This window comes from Coregonus clupeaformis, chromosome 3 (genome assembly GCF_020615455.1).
Source record: "Coregonus clupeaformis isolate EN_2021a chromosome 3, ASM2061545v1, whole genome shotgun sequence".
Taxonomy (NCBI): Eukaryota; Metazoa; Chordata; class Actinopteri; order Salmoniformes; family Salmonidae; genus Coregonus; species Coregonus clupeaformis.
The window spans coordinates 25882239-25903432 of NC_059194.1; the positions used below are offsets into that span (position 1 = coordinate 25882239).

A 21194-nucleotide genomic window follows, 5' to 3' on the forward strand; every position below is an offset into this window, starting at 1 on the left:
TCTCTGGCTCAAGCCTTCCAAGATAGCATAGCCCTTAATCGACTTCCAATGCCAGAGCCATTTGTATTCAATTGTGATCCAATTCAATTCCTTGAGTGGAAAGCCTCATTTGTGTCACTTATCGATCAAAGAAGCATCTCGTCAGCTGACAAGCTTTATTATCTTAAGAAGTACGTGGGTGGCCCAGCTCGTAAGACCGTGGATGGTACTTTCTACAGAAATGATGATGAGGCCTACAAAGACGTGTGGAACAAACTCAACCATAGATATGGCCAGCCATTTGTCATACAAAGGGCATTTAGAAAAAGGCTTGCAAACTGGCCAAAAATTCAACCTAAGGACACCGTAGGACCTTCAGATTTTTTGAATGCCTGTCAGGATGCTATACCTCATGTTAAAGGCCTTCAGATATTAAATGACTGTAAAGAGAATCAGAAGCTAGTTCAAAAACTGCCTGACACTGGCAGCTTCTCGCTGGAACAGACAAGTTACACAAACCTTGAATAATAGTCAAGAGTTCCCCAGTTTCCAGGACTTTGCTACTTTTATGACGATGGAAGCAGAGATTGCCTGCAATCCGATAACTTCTTTCTATGCTCTCCGTTCATCCGAATGTACCACTGAGAAACGAAACGTCAGGGAGACCAAGAGGAACAAGGCAAGTGTTCTCAGCACTCAAACATTCACAGATAGTGAGAATCAAAAGTCAGCCAAAGGAAGTGCAAGGCCTTTGTGTATGTTTTGCCAGGACAACAAGCATCAGCTCCATGGATGTTCTAAATTCATGACCAAGTCTCTGGAGGAGCGACGGAAATATGTGAAAGAAAATAAGCTTTGCTATGGTTGCATGAAACCTGGTCACAGTGCAAAGGACTGTCGTCATCGCCACATCTGTGACACCTGCAAAGGAAAGCATCCCACGTGTCTCCACAATGACAGTTATGTAAAATGGGAAAAGCCTTCACCTCTGCCAATTTCTTCCCAAAGTAATATGGACGAGGCAGCAACTGCATTGTCACTCAACGTAGCTGGAGAAGGACAATCTACTAACACTTCCATGATCGTACCGGTGTGGGTGTCATCAAGGAACAACTAAGAGTGATACTACATTCATTGACCAGGAAGTGAGCAACGCTTTATAAGCAGACACGTATCCAGTGAAACTGAAATTAACTACTGTGATAGGATGTGACACAGTTGTGAAAAGCGAAAGAGTCTCAGGGCATAGAAGGCACAGTATGTGGGTATGTGTGGATGTATTGTGATGGAAGGTGTGGTGGGCATTTTTGTGTTTGGAAAACTGTGGCGTTAAGTGAGTGAGAAAGGAAATGGTTGCATATCCCAGAACCAACGTGTGTCTGTGAGCAGGGGTTGTGAGAGAGAGCTTTACATTTTGTGCAGATGAGGGATATACATTTTAAAATAAAGTATATATCTAATCTATTTTTTTATTGTCTTACCAACAGATGGGTCCCAAACCATATATCCTAGACACCCACCTGAGCGACCCATACACCAAAGAGAAGTCCCCATCTGTTTTGTGGCCCTGCTGTAAGTTGCCTATATGCAGCCAAAACAGAAAGATAAATGCGGTCAGAGACCTACTAGAGCAGCACCGCCCCCTCAAGATTCTGAGCCTGCCTGGCAGGGTTGGTCCTACAAAGCCAGAGCCCCCTGATGGGAGAGCATAATATACAAGGAAATTATCAAAGCTGCTAATGAGAACCTTGATGACCTTGTACCTAGCCGGTGGGGATTCCGGTGGGTTACCCCCACCTAGGTAGTGGCAGTGCTGGCAACACTGGCTGCAGTAACCCATGGGGAGGGGGTCACACTTGGACAATCAGAGAGGGGGCATATTATTGTGGCCCTGGTGGCACAAATTAATCAAAGATCTGACTGCACGGAGATGCTTTGGAAAAATGGTTACAACGGGGGACCAGAGTGTTTGTGTGTCAGGGGAGGAGGGTGGATCTGATCTCCATCACCTAGGACTTGACATTGGTTAATCAAATCTCAAATTTGTGTCAATTTCTGCTCAATCTTGCATGCTTTCTCAAACAGCTATAACTGTATATGCATTCGTAAATCAGGTCCTTTCTTGAGTTGGGCTCTGGGATGTAACAACTGTTGAGCATCTGAGCTTATGGTTGATTGTGTAGGAAAGGGGTTGAGTATGTTAGAGTATGTGCGTGTGTGTGTGTGTGTATCCCAAATCTGTTGCAAGGGGGTAAGGATGTTAGGGAGAATATAGGATGAACCACAAGAATTGTTTGCTAAAATAATAATTGCTTGTCAGAAATGTAATGTAATACAATGGCAATCCGGGTTATAGGTAACAATCCTTCACATGAACTGCCGACATTATTACACATATTAATTGATAATGATGGAAATTAAGATATGCAAGATATTTGAATAGATATATATTTTTAATAGCTATATATATATATTGAGGTGAGAGCATTGGAAATGCTTTTGGCGGTTGACCTGCTTCTGTTTTGTGGGTGGCACTGTGTGCTGTTTTTGAAGGATGGGTCCTGGCCTCTCGGGGGCCTAGGGATCCGGGGGGACAGGGGTGGTATGCTGATCACTGGGATGACAACCCAACTTGGGAGGGGCTTTAGCGGGGGGAATAGTGGAGAACAATTGCAGGGTTACTTAGTAGCAATGCAAATATCATGGTACAGCTATATGGACACTCAATCACAATGGTATTTTTTATTGGTAAATTTACAAACATACACTACCGTTCAAAAGTTTGGGGTCACTTAGAAATGTCCTTGTTTTCGAAAGAAAAGCAATTTTCTTGTCCATTAAAATAACATGAAATTGATCAGAAATACAGTGTAGACATTGTTAATGTTGTAAATGGCTATTGTAGCTGTAAACGGCTGATTTGTAATGGAATATCTACATAGGCGTACAGAGGCCCATTATCAGCAACCATCAGTCCTGTGTTCCAATGGTATGTTGTGTTTGCTAATCCAAGTTTATCATTTTAAAAGGCTAATTGATCATTAGAAACCCCTTTTGCAATTATGTTAGACATTTACATTTTTACATTTTAGTCATTTAGCAGACGCTCTTATCCAGAGCGACTTACAGTTAGTGAATACATATATATTTTTTTTATACTGGCCCCCCGTGGGAATCGAACCCACAACCCTGGCGTTGCAAACGCCATGCTCTATCAACTGAGCTACATCCCTGCCGGCCATTCCCTCCCCTACCCTGGACGACGCTGGGCCAATTGTGCACCACCCATGAGTCTCCCGGTCGCGGCCGGCGGCGACAGAGCCTGGATTCGAACCAGGATCTCTAGTGGCACAGTTAGCACTGCGATGCAGTGCCTTAGACCACTGCGCCACTCAGGAGGCCTACCACTGCGCCACTCAGGAGGCCTACCGTTTTAGCACAGCTGAAAACTGTTGTGCTGATTAAAGAAGCAATAAAACTGGCCTTCTTGAGACTAGTTGAGTATCTGGAGCATCAGCAATTGTGGGTTCGATTACAGGCTCAGAATGGCCAGAAACAAATAACTTTCTTCTGAAACTCGTCAGTCTATTCTTGTTCTGTGAAATGAAGGCTGTTCCATTCGAGAAATTGCCAAGAAACTGAAGATCTCTTACAACGCTGTGTACTACTTCCTTCACAGAACAGCGCAAACTGGCTCTAACCAGAATAGAAAGAGGAGTGGGAGGCCCCGGTGCACAACTGAGCAAGATGACAGATACATTAGAGTGTCTAGTTTAAGAAACAGGCACCTCACAGGTCCTCAACTGGCAGCTTCATTAAATAGTACCCGCAAAACACCAGTCTCAACGTCAACAGTGAAGAGGCGACTCCGGGATGCTGACCTTCTAGGCAGAGTTGCAAAGAAAAAGCCATATTTCAATAAAATATTAAGATGGGCAGTCTGAGATATGGCTTTTTGCGAGAAAAAAAACATATGGGGGATTGGAAGTAATGCAGACAATTACATTGATAGAAGTTACAATCTATCTGCAATATTAAAGCTGATCTACCACCCCTCCCCCCAAAAAAAAAAAACGTCCATTATCGTACCGGTGTGGGTGTCATCAACATACAACTCAGGTGCTGAAAAACGTATCTACACCCTGCTTGACACCCCAGAGTGATACTACATTAATTGACCAGGAAGTGAACAACGCTTTACAAGCAGACACGTATCCAGTGAAACTGAAATTAACTACTGTGATAGGACGTGACACAGTTGTGAAAAGCCAAAGTCTCAGTGCTTCGTGTGAGAGGTTACAGCTCCACCATAAATATCGATCTTCCTCCTACCTACACCAAGGATTGCATACCTGTAAACCGCACCCACATTCCGACCTGTGAAACGGCCAAGCACTGGAATCATCTCTCCACAGTAGTAGATGAAATACCACCACTGAAGGATTGTGAGGTTGGCCTTCTGATAGGCTACAACTGCTCAAGGGCAATGGCTCCAAAACAAGTGATTTTAGATGGAAATGATGAGCCCTACGCTGTTCGAACTGACTTAGGATGGAGCATTGTGGGGCGCTCATCGCCGTTCATCGATACACCAAGCGTCGCTAGTCTGTGTCACTGAGTCATCGTCAAAGAGATCCTCTCAGTAACCCCTGCAGATACTATTCACATTCTGTAGTCCGATTTCAAGGATGCCAGTGAAGATGGCAAGACAGTGTCTCAGGATATCATCCTCTTCCTGAACAAGCTGAATGATGGTATAAGGAAAAATAGTCATGGCCACTACGAAATGCCCTTGCCTTTTAAGGAGAGACCCAATCTACCCGACAACAAACAACTCGCCATTGTACGGCTCAGCCATCTCAAGAGGAAGCTGTTAAAGGATGAAAGGTATAAGGAACGTTATGTCAAGTTCATGGATGAGGTAATTGAAAATGGTGATGCGGAAGAAGTTGAAGATGATGGAAATGAAGGCGGGAAATGAAATGGTATATTTCTCATCATGGAGTCTATCATCCTAAGAAGCCAGATAAACTCTTCGTAGTATTTGATTGCTCTGGGAACCAGTTTAAATGACCATCTGCTTCCAGGGCCTGATTTGATGAACAAGCTGAACGGTGTTCTCATGCATTTACGGCAGCACCCTATTTATTGCGTTGATGTGTGACATTGAGAAGATGTTTCACCAATTCCATGTGCCTGAGACTGACTGAAATTATCTGCGCTTCCTTTGGTGGAAAAAGGGAGACATTACTGCACAGCCTCAAGAGTTCCACATGAAGGTGCATCTGTTTGGCGCTGTATCATCTCCTGGATGTGCAAACTATGGGCTGAAGCATCTAGCTAAGGAGAACAGAGACCTATACCCTCTAGGCTCACAATTCATCATGAGCGACTTTTACGTCGATGAAGGGGCATTGACCGTAAGGAACATGCTATAGTTTGCTTGTGAGGCTCGAGAACTTTGTGCGATGGGTGGTCTTTGACTGCATAAGTTTGTATCCAATGACAGAGCTGTCCTAGAAAGCATACTGCCATCTGAACGTGCATCCGACATTAAGGACCTTAACCTTGCATTTGATGACTTGCCATCAGAAATAGCACTAGGGATTCAGTGCCACATTGAGTCTGACTGCTTCAAGTTCAATGTCAATCTCAAGGACCAACCTGCAACGTGTCGAGGTATACTGTCTACGGTTGCCTCCTTGTATGATCCTTTAGGGTTTGTAGCTCCATTCCTGCTCAACGGAAAAAAGTACTGCAAGAAATGTGTAGGCATGGCACGGGTTGGGATGACCCTCTGACTGATGAACTTCAACCAAAGTGGGAATGTTGGAAAAACGATCTTGTTCATTTGGAGACGGTGAACATACCCTGTAGTTATGCACCTGCTGACTTTGGAACGTTTACCAAAACAGAGCTACATCATTTATCTGATGCAAGCACGAGCGGATATGGTCAGTGTTCATATTTGAGACTCAAGAATGAAGAGGGAGACATTCATTGTGCTTTAGTCATAGGAAAATCTTGTGTCACTCCCACAAAGGTCACAACTATTCCCAGACTAGAACTCACGGTTGCAGTTGTCTCAGTAAAATCAAGCAATGTGCTCAAGGAGGAACTTAGATATGCTGATTTTGAAGAGTTCTTCTGGACCGACTCCAAAGTAGTTCTAGGGTACATTAACAATAAGGCACAACGATTCCACACATTTGTAGCCAACCGAGTGCAGAAGATACATCTCAGCACGACTCCCCAGCAATGGAGATCGAAAATCCTACAGATCATGCGTCCAGAGGCCTAACTGTCAATGAACTGCTATCATCTGATTGGTTCACAGGACCCAAGTTTTAATGGAATAAATAAATATTTCTCACAGAAGATGTGGTCTCAGAGTTGCCATTAGGAGACCTGGAAGTCAGAAAGGCTCAAACACGAGAACCACAGAACAAGTAAGTCTTGCAGATCGCCTGTCTAACCTCTCATCCTGGTCTCGGGCTTCTGAAGCTGTTGCACGTGTTCTTCGACTAATCAGTAAGGACGGATGAATTGGTCTCTCAACGGTAATGGAACAGGAGAACGCAGAGCGTCTCATAATCAAAGATGTGCAGGGACCGGTATACCAAGATGAGCTTAAGTTACTAAGGGACTCAGCTGCCACTCCAAAATGAGTTGTACCGCCTCAATGCCTTCCTAGACATAAATGGTGTGCTCAGGGTGGGAGGAAGACTTTGTGACTCGTCTCTTCCTAACTCAGTCAAACACACTGCAATCATTCCCAAGGAACACCACATCACAAAAATAATAATTGCTCACTACCATGAAAAAGTCAAACACTAGGGTAAAGGCTTCACCATTAATGAGATCAGGTCAAATGGCTACTGGATCCCAGGTATCAATCAGGCCGTAGCATCTCATCTTCGCCAATGTGTGACTTGTAGAAAGCTCAGGAGACCCACAGAAGAGCAGAAGATGGCTGATCTCCCTCCAGAGCGTGTAGACTCATCATCGCCCTTTACATACTGCGGTATGGATTGTTTTGGCCCATTTCTCATTAAGCTAGGACGAAGAGTGTACAAAAGGTATGGTCTTCTCTTCACCTGTTTTTGCTCTCGTGCCGTTCATATTGAAATGTTAGATGACATGTCAACAGATGCCTTCATTAATGGTCTGCGCTGCTTCATAGCCATTAGTGGTGCAGTTTGTCAGATTAAATGTGACCAAGGAAGCAACATTGTGGGAGCCAGAAATGAACTGAAGGAAGTGCTCAAGGAAGTTGACATGGAAAGGCTGACTGCCTTTCTTGCTGAGAAACAGTGTGACTTCAGCATGAATGCGCCCCATTCAAGTCACGTGGGTGGGGTCTGGGAGCGACAGATCAGGACAGTGAGAAGTATCCTTAGCGCCACACTCTCACTCTCTTCTGGTAGACTAGATGATTATTCTCTACGAGCCTTCTTCTACGAAGCAATGGCAATTGTAAACAATTGCGCTCTCACCGTTGACAACCTCAATGATCCAAAAAGTGTTGAGCCACTCACCGCTAATCATCTGCTTACTATGAATTCTACCACAGCTCTACCTCCTCCAGGCAAGTTCATCAGGGAGGACATGTACGCTCGGAAAAGGTGGCGGCATGTTCAATATCTAGCAGAACAGTTTTGGAGCCGCTGGCGAAAAGAGTATCTAGCCAATATCGCCATCAGGCAGCGCTGGCACACCCCGAAGAGAAACCTGCAAATCGGTGACATAGTGATGATGAGAGACGATGATCTGCCTAGAAATGGGTAGAGTTTCAGAGACTACTGTTGATAAAGATGGACTAGTAAGGAGAGTCAAAATATGTGTTGGTGATCGGAAGTTAGACAAGACAGGCAAGTGTCTCACCAAGCTGTCAGTGTTCGAACACCCAGTTCAGAACCTGGTCTTGTTGCTGGAGACTGGTTAAGATAGATGCCCCCAAATCCCTTTACATCCTATATCTAACCATGATCTCTTATACTTTAAATGGTTTGTGCTATGATTCAATACCATTCTGATACCCTATTTATGGTCATAGGTCATTTAAAGTACAGAAATCATTCATGCTTTGTGTATACCATGTACATTGTTCCAAATCACTCATGATTTGGTGGGAGTGTAGATGAACCTCTTAAAACGAGTGTCAGATCACAATGTCTGCTCTATATTTGGACTTTTATTTTCTTTGTACGAGCTTTCAATCCTCACTGTATATTTGACAGTTTAGTGTGACTTTTATTTTGATAGCAGGTTTTTTGCCTTCTCTGTTTTAAGCACAAAGGGTATATGGGAAACGGGCGCGAGAGAGAAAAAGTTAAATATATTTTTGTACAAGCACCCAAGAAACAACGTCAAACTTAGCACCTAGCTGGAAAGAGAACAATGTATTTACTGTCTTTCAATATTGGTCTTGTTTCAGATATCTTTCTGTGTAATGAACGGATATTTGTGTTGTAATTGATGTTCTGAATTCTCCTAACAATATGACGCACTGTTTGTGCTGGCTAATATTAGTTAATCTTGCACAAAATCTACTATTTGGGTAGAAACCCTCATGCATATTGATGTATGAAGCATGCTAATGTAAAGTTGTGTAAAAGTGTATTTTTTTTGTGGACTATATTGTTCATATTGTAAGAGCATTTTTGGTTTATTTCTCCATCAGCTCTTACGGTGTGCTTTATGGAAATGGTACCGCATTAAACTTTCATGAACCATCAGTTTGAGAGATGAGCATTCATTCAGCTGGGGATGCTACAGGGCACAAAAGCTCTTACAGGGTATCTCGTGAATCCTAACTTTATGAGAAGAGACTCTTCATCAAAGTACAGTAGCATGAATAAAGTTAATTTATTTTCTCCATCCACCATACAGGTCAGTTGACGTGCACCAACCAATCCATCGATGTCTTCAGCAGGGGCGGCCTGTTCAATAGGGCGATATGGGCGACGCACTGCCAAACGGGAAAAGGAAGGGATTTTTTTTCTAATCAATTATATCACGGCAACAGTAGTTATCAGTGTTGTAATCTATACGTCTGATCTGCCACAGTGCCACACTGCCACTAAATGTCGAATCAGGCTAAAGTCGTGCTTCAAATGGCTCCCCCCCCTTTTGGGGCGATTTCAGTCAGGTTGAAAATCGCCCAGAAGTCTGTAATAGACTCCCATGTAAAATCTATTTTTTTCAAATTTCAGAGCCTTCAATACAATCTCAATGGGTGTCTGTGGGCTTGCACTTACGCGCTTTCGTCATACGTTACGTAACCATGAACGTAACTGAGAAAAGAGTGGATTGTTTGAAAGAAGTTCCTTTTTGTCGGCGAACAAATGGAGATAAATTGGCAACGAAACAATTAGGACCTCCCAGACCAAATTTAATAATTCAACAGGTTTCTACTAAAGGCGGAAAGTCCTACACCCGAGGATTTTCCAAAAATTGGTACGAACGAAAAAAGACATTGCCACTCACTCAACTGGATGACGAGGGATACAGGCTAGCTGTCCGCCGCCACAACGATGAGGTTAGTGTTGATAATCACAAGTTTACTGGATGTGGATATGGTGTAATAAAGGCAGTTTATTCAGAGGTAAATATATCTGGAATCGCGTTCACGGACCCGTTCGTCAAACTCTTAGGGAGCTATAAATTAAGCCCCATTACTTACCATATCAGATAAGAGAAATTGCTGCAGCTACATATATTTTACATCCTGGCCCTACATAGTTCACTATTTGCATCACTTACCAAAATATTACATGTGGTCATATATGCTTGGAAAGTGGAGATGCCATAGAACGTCAAAAAAGTAAACATTGCTGGAGACACATTGCCGTTTTGGAGAAGACATCGCGTTTGCTAGCGAAGAGATTTGTTGTGGCAAATGAACTTGGGCTGGGAATTGCCAGGAACCTCACGATAAGATATATGCATCAGCATTGCGAGTCTCATGATTCTATACGTATTGCGATTCGATACTGTGATTTTATTGCGCACCATATGTCTGTTGCAGAGGGATCAGAAAGCCATGAGAACGAGTTTTGATCAGTCATGGAAATAAAAGTGCTGAAAACAAATTTGCTCCCAATGTGAAAAGATTGAGAACAAGCTATGAAGGAACAATAATGGTGTTTTGGTGCAGGTACAGCCAACTAGCGCTAAAATATTGCGATATTGTCAATACAGTATATCGTAAAGTATCACTATGTAACTCGATTTCTTTCACCCCAATCCCTCAAATTAACGGTAAATAACTGAATTGTTTGCCCCACATTTAGCTAAGATGATTAGCTAGCCAGCTAAAATGTTTTATTTAGTTAGCAGTCGCATCTACAATAGTTTACTGTCAATAACATGTCTCCAAAAATGACGTGGTGTCTCCAATTGTGTTGACATTTTACAATTGCAATGCGCATCCATGAGTATCCACTTTCTGTAGCTCAGCTGGTAGAGCATGGTGCTTGTAACGCCAAGGTAGTGGGTTCGATCCCCGGGACCACCCATACACAAAAATGTATGCACGCATGACTGTAAGTCGCTTTGGATAAAAGCGTCTGCTAAATGGCATATTATTATTATCTGAAGAGAGCCCCGAAACATTGTGTGCAGACATTTTATGCAATAAATGAAGTAGGTTCAATCTAGTAGTTCTGATCTTCTGATTGGTCCTGATGAGTTGGGCGAGGTCCCCTGCAGGCTACTGTCACTGTTGCATTGGCTCTGAGTCGGGTTCTCTGTCTTCAAATGTTCAGCCTAAGAGAGGGGATTTTTGTGTGTGTGTGTGTGTGTGTGTTTAACAGTGATGATGTGTGTGTGTGTGTGTGTTTAACAGTGATGATGTGTGTGTGTGTGTGTTTGTGTGTGTGTGTGTCCTCAGAGCAAGAACTCGTGAGTTGGAAGAACTGAGAGGCCTATGGCGTGGGTGTTGTCCTTGGCCACCTGCTGACAAGGCTGACAAGATAGGACCCTTTTGTCCATTGTTATTGGTGTGACGTCACGAGAGGCTACACAGCTTTCAGCGGGATTGCTCAAGTAGTGCAAGGAGACAAGGTTCAAACAAAACAAGGATTTTATTATAGGTCTTGGGAAATTAACGAAAATATAACAAAATTCTGTTCTCTTGTGGCTCTTTAAGGGTTAACAGTTCAGGGATGTCTCTTCCACATCCAAAATCATAATTCTCACTCGCTCAGATAACTTTTCCCCAGCCTTACTGTAGTCCACGTTGCAGCTAGTGGCCAACCCAGCAAAAAGTCCTTCCAAATGTCTCTCACGTATTTCCACAGGTGCAGATATCCAAAGGTGAGTATTTCCCAAAGGTAAGTATCTCCAAATCCTTATATTCCTCATGGAAGTGGACGTGCAGCACTCTTGTCCTCCCCAGAGAGCCCAGGTTGGAGACTGTCTCTTCACCCCCCCACACACTCCCTCAGTGTGTCTCTTCCCTTCCCCAACCTTCAGCTCATCAGCTCCTCATTTGTTTCAGCTGCGTGGGAAGATTGGCCATAGAGGGGTGGAGTTCCCGACCATACCAGCAGATGGAGCCATAGCTGTCTGGGTTTGCAGCCACCTCAGGGGGATGTAACGTCCCTCCAGGACACAGCCTCTCGTGACATCACATATCCCCCTCCTCGGGACCGACGTCCTCGTCGGGGTAAAGGCAGCGAAGAAGGCATCACGCCGGGAGAGGGCGTCCGCATTGCCGTGGTGCTTGCCAGCCTGCTCTCTCTTCAACTCCTCCACCTCTAGGACCAGGGACTCAGCCTCCTGTTGTCTCTCCTTGAGTTTCTTACTGAACGCATCAGCCTTGGTTTTAGCAGAGTTTAGCTTCTGTTGAGCAGCTTTCAGTTCCTTCTCTCTCTCTGCCTCCGCATTCTTCATCTTGTTCTCCAACACCTTGTACTTCTCCTCTGCCTTCTTCTGGACCTCCTTACTACTGCGCAGGGTCTCCTCACACTCCTCGATGGTCCTGCGCAGCCTCTCCAGCTCCTCCTGTTGCTTATGGAAGGAGCTCTGTTGGAGTTTAGCCTGGAGGATATCTAACTCTCCTGTCTTCATGTCTAACTGTTGCTTTAACAAACGATACCTCTCAGCGGTCCCCTTCAGACCAGACAGTTCTTTGTCCAGATTCTGTAGCTCCGTCTCTGTGTCGGTCTGGGCACCTGCCATCCCTATCAGAGCCCGGGCGGGAGTGAGTAATTCGGAGGATTGCACCGGAGCCTTCCCAGGATGAGTCTTGCCTCTCCGTTTCCGAGGTACTCGGGTTATCCTCTCCTGAGACTCTCTCCAGAGTGGGTAAAAGGCTGGGCAGTCTCGTCCAATTAGGACAGGGACGGGGAGGGAATCAACCACCCCCGCCGTCGTGTGTATGGTTCCCCGTGTGCTGGTCATTGTAAGTTCAGTAATGGGGTATTCTCTGGTGTCCCCATGGACACAGGAAACTGGGAGGACTTTCCCCGGGGTCAGACACGTTGGGCCCACCAAATCCTTACGCACCAGGGTGGCCCGGCTACCAGAATCCAGTAAGGCCTCCACATCATGGTGATTCACAGTTACCGGGCAGGTGGGGGGTCGATCTGGGCCGCCATCTACGACTCCCAAGAGCGAGGCAAAACGGTGTGTGGGTGCTGAGCTGGAGGACTCCGCAGTGGGCATAGGATCATCGGCTGGTTTCCCACACTGCCAGGAGATATGTCCCATCTCCCCACACCGGTAACACTGTCGAGTTTCCCCCTCCTGGTGTACTCTTCTTGGACCCGCCTGGTTTCTGGCTCCCCCTGGAGCCGGGATAAGTCCTGACGTGGCTGGGTTCGAGACCTTGGGGTCCTTTGGACGGGTTCTTCCCATTTGTGGTGGGGCCGCACTCCTGGGGTCAATTTCGGGAAGCATTCAGCATCTCCGCTGTGGCCTGGTACTTTTCCACAGCTTCCACGGTCAGATCAGCCGTGGTCAAGGCCTGTTGACTGATGAACCGTTTTGCCTCATAAGGCAGGGCGCGTAGGTAACGATCCACCACAACGGCCTCCACCACCGCCGCTGCTGTATTCCTCTGCGGATCCAGCCATTTCCTTGCGATTCGGACAAGTTCATGCATCTGCGCCCGAGGAGGTTGGTCTGGTTGGAAGGTCCAGCTGTGAAAGCGCTGGGCCATACCAAACTTTGTGAGTCCATATCTGCTGAGGATCTCAGACTTCAGGGCATCATAGTCAGTAACCTGGTCAGGGCCCAGGTCCCGGACAGCATTCAGCGATTCCCCGGTTAGAAAGGGGGGCTAACAGACCAACCCACTGTTGCTTGGGCCAGGCTTCCCTAGTGGCCGTGGCCTCAAATGCATGCAGGTATGCCTCAATGTCATCGGTAGCTCCCATCTTAGATATAAAGTCACTTGCCTTTATTGGGCGGGTATTTTGGACAACCCTCTGTCTCTGCAACTGCAATTCCTCTGCCTTCAGAAGGTTGGCTTTCTTTTGCTCCTCCAAGAGAGCCACGTTTGCTTGCATCTGGGCTTGCTGGCCAGCAACAAGGGCTTTCAATATGTCCTCCATTTCAGTCGGCGGGGAGCCTACGGCCAACTTGGAAAACTGGGTGATCAAACCTTCGGTATCCTCCTCTGACATGCACTATTAACGCTTGAGCATGCCTGTATTCTCCACCATCTGTGACGTCACGAGAGGCTACACAGCTTTCAGCGGGATTGCTCAAGTAGTGCAAGGAGACAAGGTTCAAACAAAACAAGGATTTTATTATAGGTCTTGGGAAATTAACGAAAATATAACAAAATTCTGTTCTCTTGTGGCTCTTTAAGGGTTAACAGTTCAGGGATGTCTCTTCCACATCCAAAATCATAATTCTCACTCGCTCAGATAACTTTTCCCCAGCCTTACTGTAGTCCACGTTGCAGCTAGTGGCCAACCCAGCAAAAAGTCCTTCCAAATGTCTCTCACGTATTTCCACAGGTGCATATATCCAAAGGTGAGTATTTCCCAAAGGTAAGTATCTCCAAATCCTTATATTCCTCATGGAAGTGGACGTGCAGCACTCTTGTCCTCCAGAGAGCCCAGGTTGGAGACTGTCTCTTCACCCCCCACACACTCCCTCAGTGTGTCTCTTCCCTTCCCCAAACCTTCAGCTCATCAGCTCCTCATTTGTTTCAGCTGCGTGGGAAGATTGGCCATAGAGGGGTGGAGTTCCCGACCATACCAGCAGATGGAGCCATAGCTGTCTGGGTTTGCAGCCACCTCAGGGGGATGTAACGTCCCTCCAGGACACAGCCTCTCGTGACATCACATTGGATAGGAACAGAACTTATAACCAGCTCCTGACCTAAATAGATCTTAGCACAACATTTTACTCAACATATCATATTCCATATTCACTATAACAAATATATTTACTACGACATTAGCAAGAACCGCCACATCCTCAGCCGGCTAATCCAGTGTGTGAAGTTTTGCGGAGTGTTTGAGTTAGCTTTGCGAGGCAAAGATGAAACTGAGGGCTCCACCAACCCTGGTAAGCCAACACTTTTGAGATCAGTCAATAAATGCTTCTGGTATTGACTTATATGCTGCCCCTGTCTTCATGTTGTTGCTGGACATATCTTTTTTTAAATGTGTGTAGGTCACCTAAATCATCAGAAAAATTGCCCCTCCTGAGAATTTTTTCAGGAGCCGCCACTGGTCTTCAGTAATATCCTCTGCCTTTATTTCTTGTGCCACCCCAGAAATAATGACCTTGATAGGCACCCTGTTACGAAAATCCATACAGGAAACATTCTACTCCGATATCGTTTTTAGTCTTAAAACAGGCTTATTCTGCTCCGCAGACAAACAAAAAATCAGAATAAAACCACTTCTTGTGATTGTCACTGACTCCAACACATTCCAGATTTTCCTCGAGACGTTTAACGGATTTCCCAAGTAGCATTGATCCAAAACCCTCACTCCGACTAATAACGAGTCTAGTGGTTTCCTATTTTCCACCACAGCTTTACTTCTCTTGTTTCCCTTTTTCTTCCCCACTGTAACCCACTCATTATCACTTTCTGTACTGTTAGCTTCACCCGACTCATTAGCAGTTTCAAAACAAAACCTCCGTTTCTGCCAATCTTGCTGTCCCCGTCTCCAATCCTGAAAATCCTCTTGGCCATCCATAGCCAAATGAAGCCCTCCCCTTCCCCCCAAAATAAATACATGCCAGGTGCACCCCCGAAATCGTGATTTGCTAATTAATCAGGGATGCAAAAACTATGCAGCGCACCTGACCAGGGATGCAAAATCCATGCAGCACACCTGACCGGTAATTGTTCCTCATTAAAACCCTCCTATCCCACACAGCCTCCTAACAAACATAACATTTACGTAATTTAGCAGACCCTCTTATCCAGAGCGACTTACAAATTGGTGCATTCTCCTTATGATAGCCAGTGGGACAACCACTTTACAATAGCTTTATTATTATAAAACATTTTTGGGGGGTGGGGTAAGGGTGGGTAGAAGGATTACTTTATCTTATCCCAGGTATTCCTTAAAGAGGTGGGGTTTCAAGTGTCTCCGGAAGGTGGTGAGTGACTCCGCTGTCCTGGCGTCGTGAGGGAGCTTGTTCCACCATTGGTGTGCCAGAGCAGCGAACAGTTTTGACTGGGCTGAGCGGGAACTGTGCTTCCGCAGAGGTAGGGGAGCCAGCAGGCCAGAGGTGGATGAACGTAGTGCCCTCGTTTGGGTGTAGGGACTGATCAGAGCCTGAAGGTACGGAGGTGCCGTTCCCCTCACAGCTCTGTAGGCAAGCACCATGGTCTTGTAGCAGATGCGAGCTTCAACTGGAAGCCAGTGGAGTGTGCGGAGGAGCGGGGTGACGTGAGAGAACTTGGGAAGGTCGAACACCAGACAGGCTGCAGCGTTCTGGATAAGTTGTAGGGGTTTAATGGCACAGGCAGGGAGCCCAGCCAACAGCGAGTTGCAGTAATCCAGACGGGAGATGACAAGTGCCTGGATTAGGACCTGTGCCGCTTCCTGTGTAAGGCAGGGTCGTACTCTGCGAATGTTGTAGAGCATGAACCTACAGGATCGGGTCACCGCCTTGATGTTAGCGGAGAACGACAGGGTGTTGTCCAGGGTCACGCCAAGGCTCTTTGCACTCTGGGAGGAGGACACAACGGATATGTCAACCGTGATGGCGAGATCATGGAACGGGCAGTCCTTCCCCGGGAGGAAGAGCAGCTCCGTCTTGCCGAGGTTCAGCTTGAGGTGGTGATCTGTCATCCACACTGATATGTCTGCCAGACATGCAGAGATGCGATTCGCCACCTGGTTATCAGAAGGGGGAAAGGAGAAGATTAATTGTGTGTCGTCTGCGTAGCAATGATAGGAAAGGCCATGTGAGGATATGACAGAGCCAAGTGACTTGGTGTATAGCGAGAATAGGAGAGGGCCTAGAACTGAGCCCTGGGGGACACCAGTGGTGAGAGCACGTGGTGCGGAGACAGATTCTCGCCGCGCCACCTGGTAGGAGCGACCTGTCAGGTAGGACGCAATCCAAGAGTGAGCCGCGCCGGAGATGCCCAACTCGGAGAGGGTGGAGAGGAGGATCTGATGGTTCACAGTATCAAAGGCAGCAGATAGGTCTAGAAGGACGAGAGCAGAGGAGAGAGAGTTAGCTTTAGCAGTGCGGCGAGCCTCTGTGACACAGAGAAGAGCAGTCTCAGTTGAATGACCAGTCTTGAAACCTGACTGGTTTGGATCAAGAAGGTCATTCATTTTGTTTTGGAGAGACTGTTGCATGCAGAAATTATCATTGCCTATGTCTTTTTTTAACCAATAGGTTTTGAAACCATGGACCAAAAGATCCCATATGATGACTACCAACTCCCAGTGGTCTTTCTGCCTTCCTATGAGTCCCCCAGCATGGATAGCCCCTCAGGAGGTATGAGCCTGAGATTACATCCATACCCTGTCATAACACTGTCAACAGCCAGTCTAGTTCACTGCCACCTCAGATCTTCAATGATGTTCCCTCTGTGTCCTGTCTGTATGTGTAGCAGATCCACCATCCTGACTACAACAATGATGTTCCCTCTGTGTCCTGTCTGTATGTGTAGCAGATCCACCATCCTGACTACAACAATGATGTTCCCTCTGTGTCCTGTCTGTATGTGTAGCAGATCCACCATCCTGACTACAACAATGATGTTCCCTCTGTGTCCTGTCTGTATGTGTAGCAGATCCACCATCCTGACTACAACAATGATGTTCCCTCTGTGTCCTGTCTGTATGTGTAGCAGATCCACCATCCTGACTACAACAATGATGTTCCCTCTGTGTCCTGTCTGTATGTGTAGCAGATCCACCATCCTGACTACAACAATGATGTTCCCTCTGTGTCCTGTCTGTATGTGTAGCAGATCCACCATCCTGACTACAACAATGATGTTCCCTCTGTGTCCTGTCTGTATGTGTAGCAGATCCACCATCCTGACTACAACAATGATGTTCCCTCTGTGTCCTGTCTGTATGTGTAGCAGATCCACCATCCTGACTACAACAATGATGTTCCCTCTGTGTCCTGTCTGTATGTGTAGCAGATCCACCATCCTGACTACAACAATGATGTTCCCTCTGTGTCCTGTCTGTATGTGTAGCAGATCCACCATCCTGACTACAACAATGATGTTCCCTCTGTGTCCTGTCTGTATGTGTAGCAGATCCACCATCCTGACTACAACAATGATGTTCCCTCTGTGTCCTGTCTGTATGTGTAGCAGATCCACCATCCTGACTACAACAATGATGTTCCCTCTGTGTCCTGTCTGTATGTGTAGCAGATCCACCATCCTGACTACAACAATGATGTTCCCTCTGTGTCCTGTCTGTATGTGTAGCAGATCCACCATCCTGACTACAACAATGATGTTCCCTCTGTGTCCTGTCTGTATGTGTAGCAGATCCACCATCCTGACTACAACAATGATGTTCCCTCTGTGTCCTGTCTGTATGTGTAGCAGATCCACCATCCTGACTACAACAATGATGTTCCCTCTGTGTCCTGTCTGTATGTGTAGCAGATCCACCATCCTGACTACAACAATGATGTTCCCTCTGTGTCCTGTCTGTATGTGTAGCAGATCCACCATCCTGACTACAACAATGATGTTCCCTCTGTGTCCTGTCTGTATGTGTAGCAGATCCACCATCCTGACTACAACAATGATGTTCCCTCTGTGTCCTGTCTGTATGTGTAGCAGATCCACCATCCTGACTACAACAATGATGTTCCCTCTGTGTCCTGTCTGTATGTGTAGCAGATCCACCATCCTGACTACAACAATGATGTTCCCTCTGTGTCCTGTCTGTATGTGTAGCAGATCCACCATCCTGACTACAACAATGATGTTCCCTCTGTGTCCTGTCTGTATGTGTAGCAGATCCACCATCCTGACTACAACAATGATGTTCCCTCTGTGTCCTGTCTGTATGTGTAGCAGATCCACCATCCTGACTACAACAATGATGTTCCCTCTGTGTCCTGTCTGTATGTGTAGCAGATCCACCATCCTGACTACAACAATGATGTTCCCTCTGTGTCCTGTCTGTATGTGTAGCAGATCCACCATCCTGACTACAACAATGAAGTTCCCTCTGTGTCCTGTCTGTATGTGTAGCAGATCCACCATCCTGACTACAACAATGATGTTCCCTCTGTGTCCTGTCTGTATGTGTAGCAGATCCACCATCCTGACTACAACAATGATGTTCCCTCTGTGTCCTGTCTGTATGTGTAGCAGATCCACCATCCTGACTACAACAATGATGTTCCCTCTGTGTCCTGTCTGTATGTGTAGCAGATCCACCATCCTGACTACAACAATGATGTTCCCTCTGTGTCCTGTCTGTATGTGTAGCAGATCCACCATCCTGACTACAACAATGATGTTCCCTCTGTGTCCTGTCTGTATGTGTAGCAGATCCACCATCCTGACTACAACAATGATGTTCCCTCTGTGTCCTGTCTGTATGTGTAGCAGATCCACCATCCTGACTACAACAATGATGTTCCCTCTGTGTCCTGTCTGTATGTGTAGCAGATCCACCATCCTGACTACAACAATGATGTTCCCTCTGTGTCCTGTCTGTATGTGTAGCAGATCCACCATCCTGACTACAACAATGAGCTGACCCAGTTCCTGCCACGCACCATCATGTTGAAGAAACCTCCAGGGGCACAGCTATGTATGTGTGTGTGTGTGAGAGAGAGAGGCTGGTGCAACTGCCCAATCAACTGCTTCTCAGACACTTTCCATTTTTTTAAAGATATGTTTTTGCTTTTTCATTTTGTCAGTAATCTCCCTTCTCCTTAATCTCTTTGTGTGTATGTTGCTAGGTGGTCCTAGATTCGGACGCCCACAGGGCAGGGCTCCAGGAGGGAGATCAGGTGCAGTCTGTCAATGAGGTGGACTTCCAGGACATAGCGCACTCGAGGATCAGGGATGTACTGTAGACCATACAACACTATACACACAACACTATACCTCTTGATAAATCTCATTACTTCATTTTTAACCTCAACACTAACTTGTGTAAAAAAAAAAAAAAAAAAGGTTAATCGTTTTCGGCATACATTTCTCATAGAAATTGTTTGTTCTCCTCTCAGGCTGTAGAGATTCTGAAGACTGCCAGGGAGATTCTGACGAAGGTGCGCTTCTTTCCCTACAGTAAGCGTTGCTTTCACCTGCTCCGCCATTTAATATTAAGAAAGTGCCTAAATTGTATCTGGTGCCATTATTGCTTTATGCCTTATGTCGTCACCTTTGCAACCTGTGAAGTTTTTTTTAATGGTTGTTATGTAACTCCCTGTTTCCCCATAGACTACCAGAGACCGAAGGAGAGGACTGTGGACTAGGTGACAGAAGAGTTCCCCGGGAGAGTGAGAAACAGTGAGCATGGTTAATATAATAGTTCGTTTAAAACGTTTACATGCTTTGCAAGAAGAACGATCAGGCTACCTGATGGGACTTTTGATAAATGCAGAAAATCGCCAATCAAAATAAAACGTTCTACCACAGTGACCATGTAATTGTTGCAAAGACTATTTGATTCGGAGTTCGCATATATAAAGTTTGTGTATGTGAAAACGTTTTCTAAGATGAATACTTTCAGTTTTTCTGAACTCACTTCACTCACACATAAGAGGAAAGCTTGTGCTACCGTTGCTGGCACATGCACAGATCAAATACACAGCTGGAACGCTGATTAAGCTGTTTACATGTCCTAATAATTAGAAAGATTGCTCAGAAACCCAGGTGTTTTAATTGGCATGTGCTTACTTTGATTATGACCGTACGTCGATTTAAGATAAGCAAAGTAACAATGTGAATACATGACTAATGCCATATTCGGCCTTCTGTCATAATCAGTTGAATATAGAATTATTAATGTGCATATAAACGTACTCAGTGTGTCAGTCTCATAGGAGTAGACGTCCTTGGTGGATAGATTTCTCTTCCCATAGACTACAGCCCCCGTCCTCCGTTTCAAGCTAAGGATGAACGCCCTAATGACTATCTGGTCCTTTCACACTTACATCCAGGACCACATAAAGACTTTACATTCCCCCTCTCTTCCTCCACATACAAAACGATGCACACTGCTTCAGATGCTGGAAGAATTTAGTTATATCAGGTGTTCACTCATTCACACAGCGAGTCATGCACTGAAGATAAACTGTTTTCTCTAGTGTTGATGCTAACATACTTAAAGAGCAGGAATTAGTATGGGTTGGGAGACACACTAGTGCTTCTCTTATATGCAAGAGCCCTGGAGCATTATGGTGTGTAAATTATATAGATTATTTACAGTACTCTGATATGCAAACTACATAAACTGAAGTGCATGTCAGAGGGACATATTCTTAAGGAAGTTCTCATCACTGAAAATGCCATAAAGGGATTGAGTGATGGACTGGACTAAAGCTTGCAGTCCTTGTGATTTTTTGTTTTTGTTTTTAATTAACCTATCTGCTTTCACTCACCTCTGACCAGAACAATGTGAATACTAAGTGCTAAACTGGTTACCCCTAGTGTGTGTGCTTATATATGAGAACAGTGTAATGATATTCCAAAAATATTTATAATGCACCAAAGTATAAACATTTACGTCAGTACATGTCATACCAACAAAATCCACTAGAGGACAGACAAGTTAAAG

The 21194-nt window shown here is 45.5% G+C and overlaps 1 pseudogene; it reads left to right on the plus strand.

The window, feature by feature from the left end:
• The first annotated feature begins 16826 nt into the window (after positions 1-16826).
• On the plus strand, positions 16827-19890 carry LOC121538304 (annotated as a pseudogene).
• The last annotated feature ends 1304 nt before the right edge of the window (positions 19891-21194 follow it).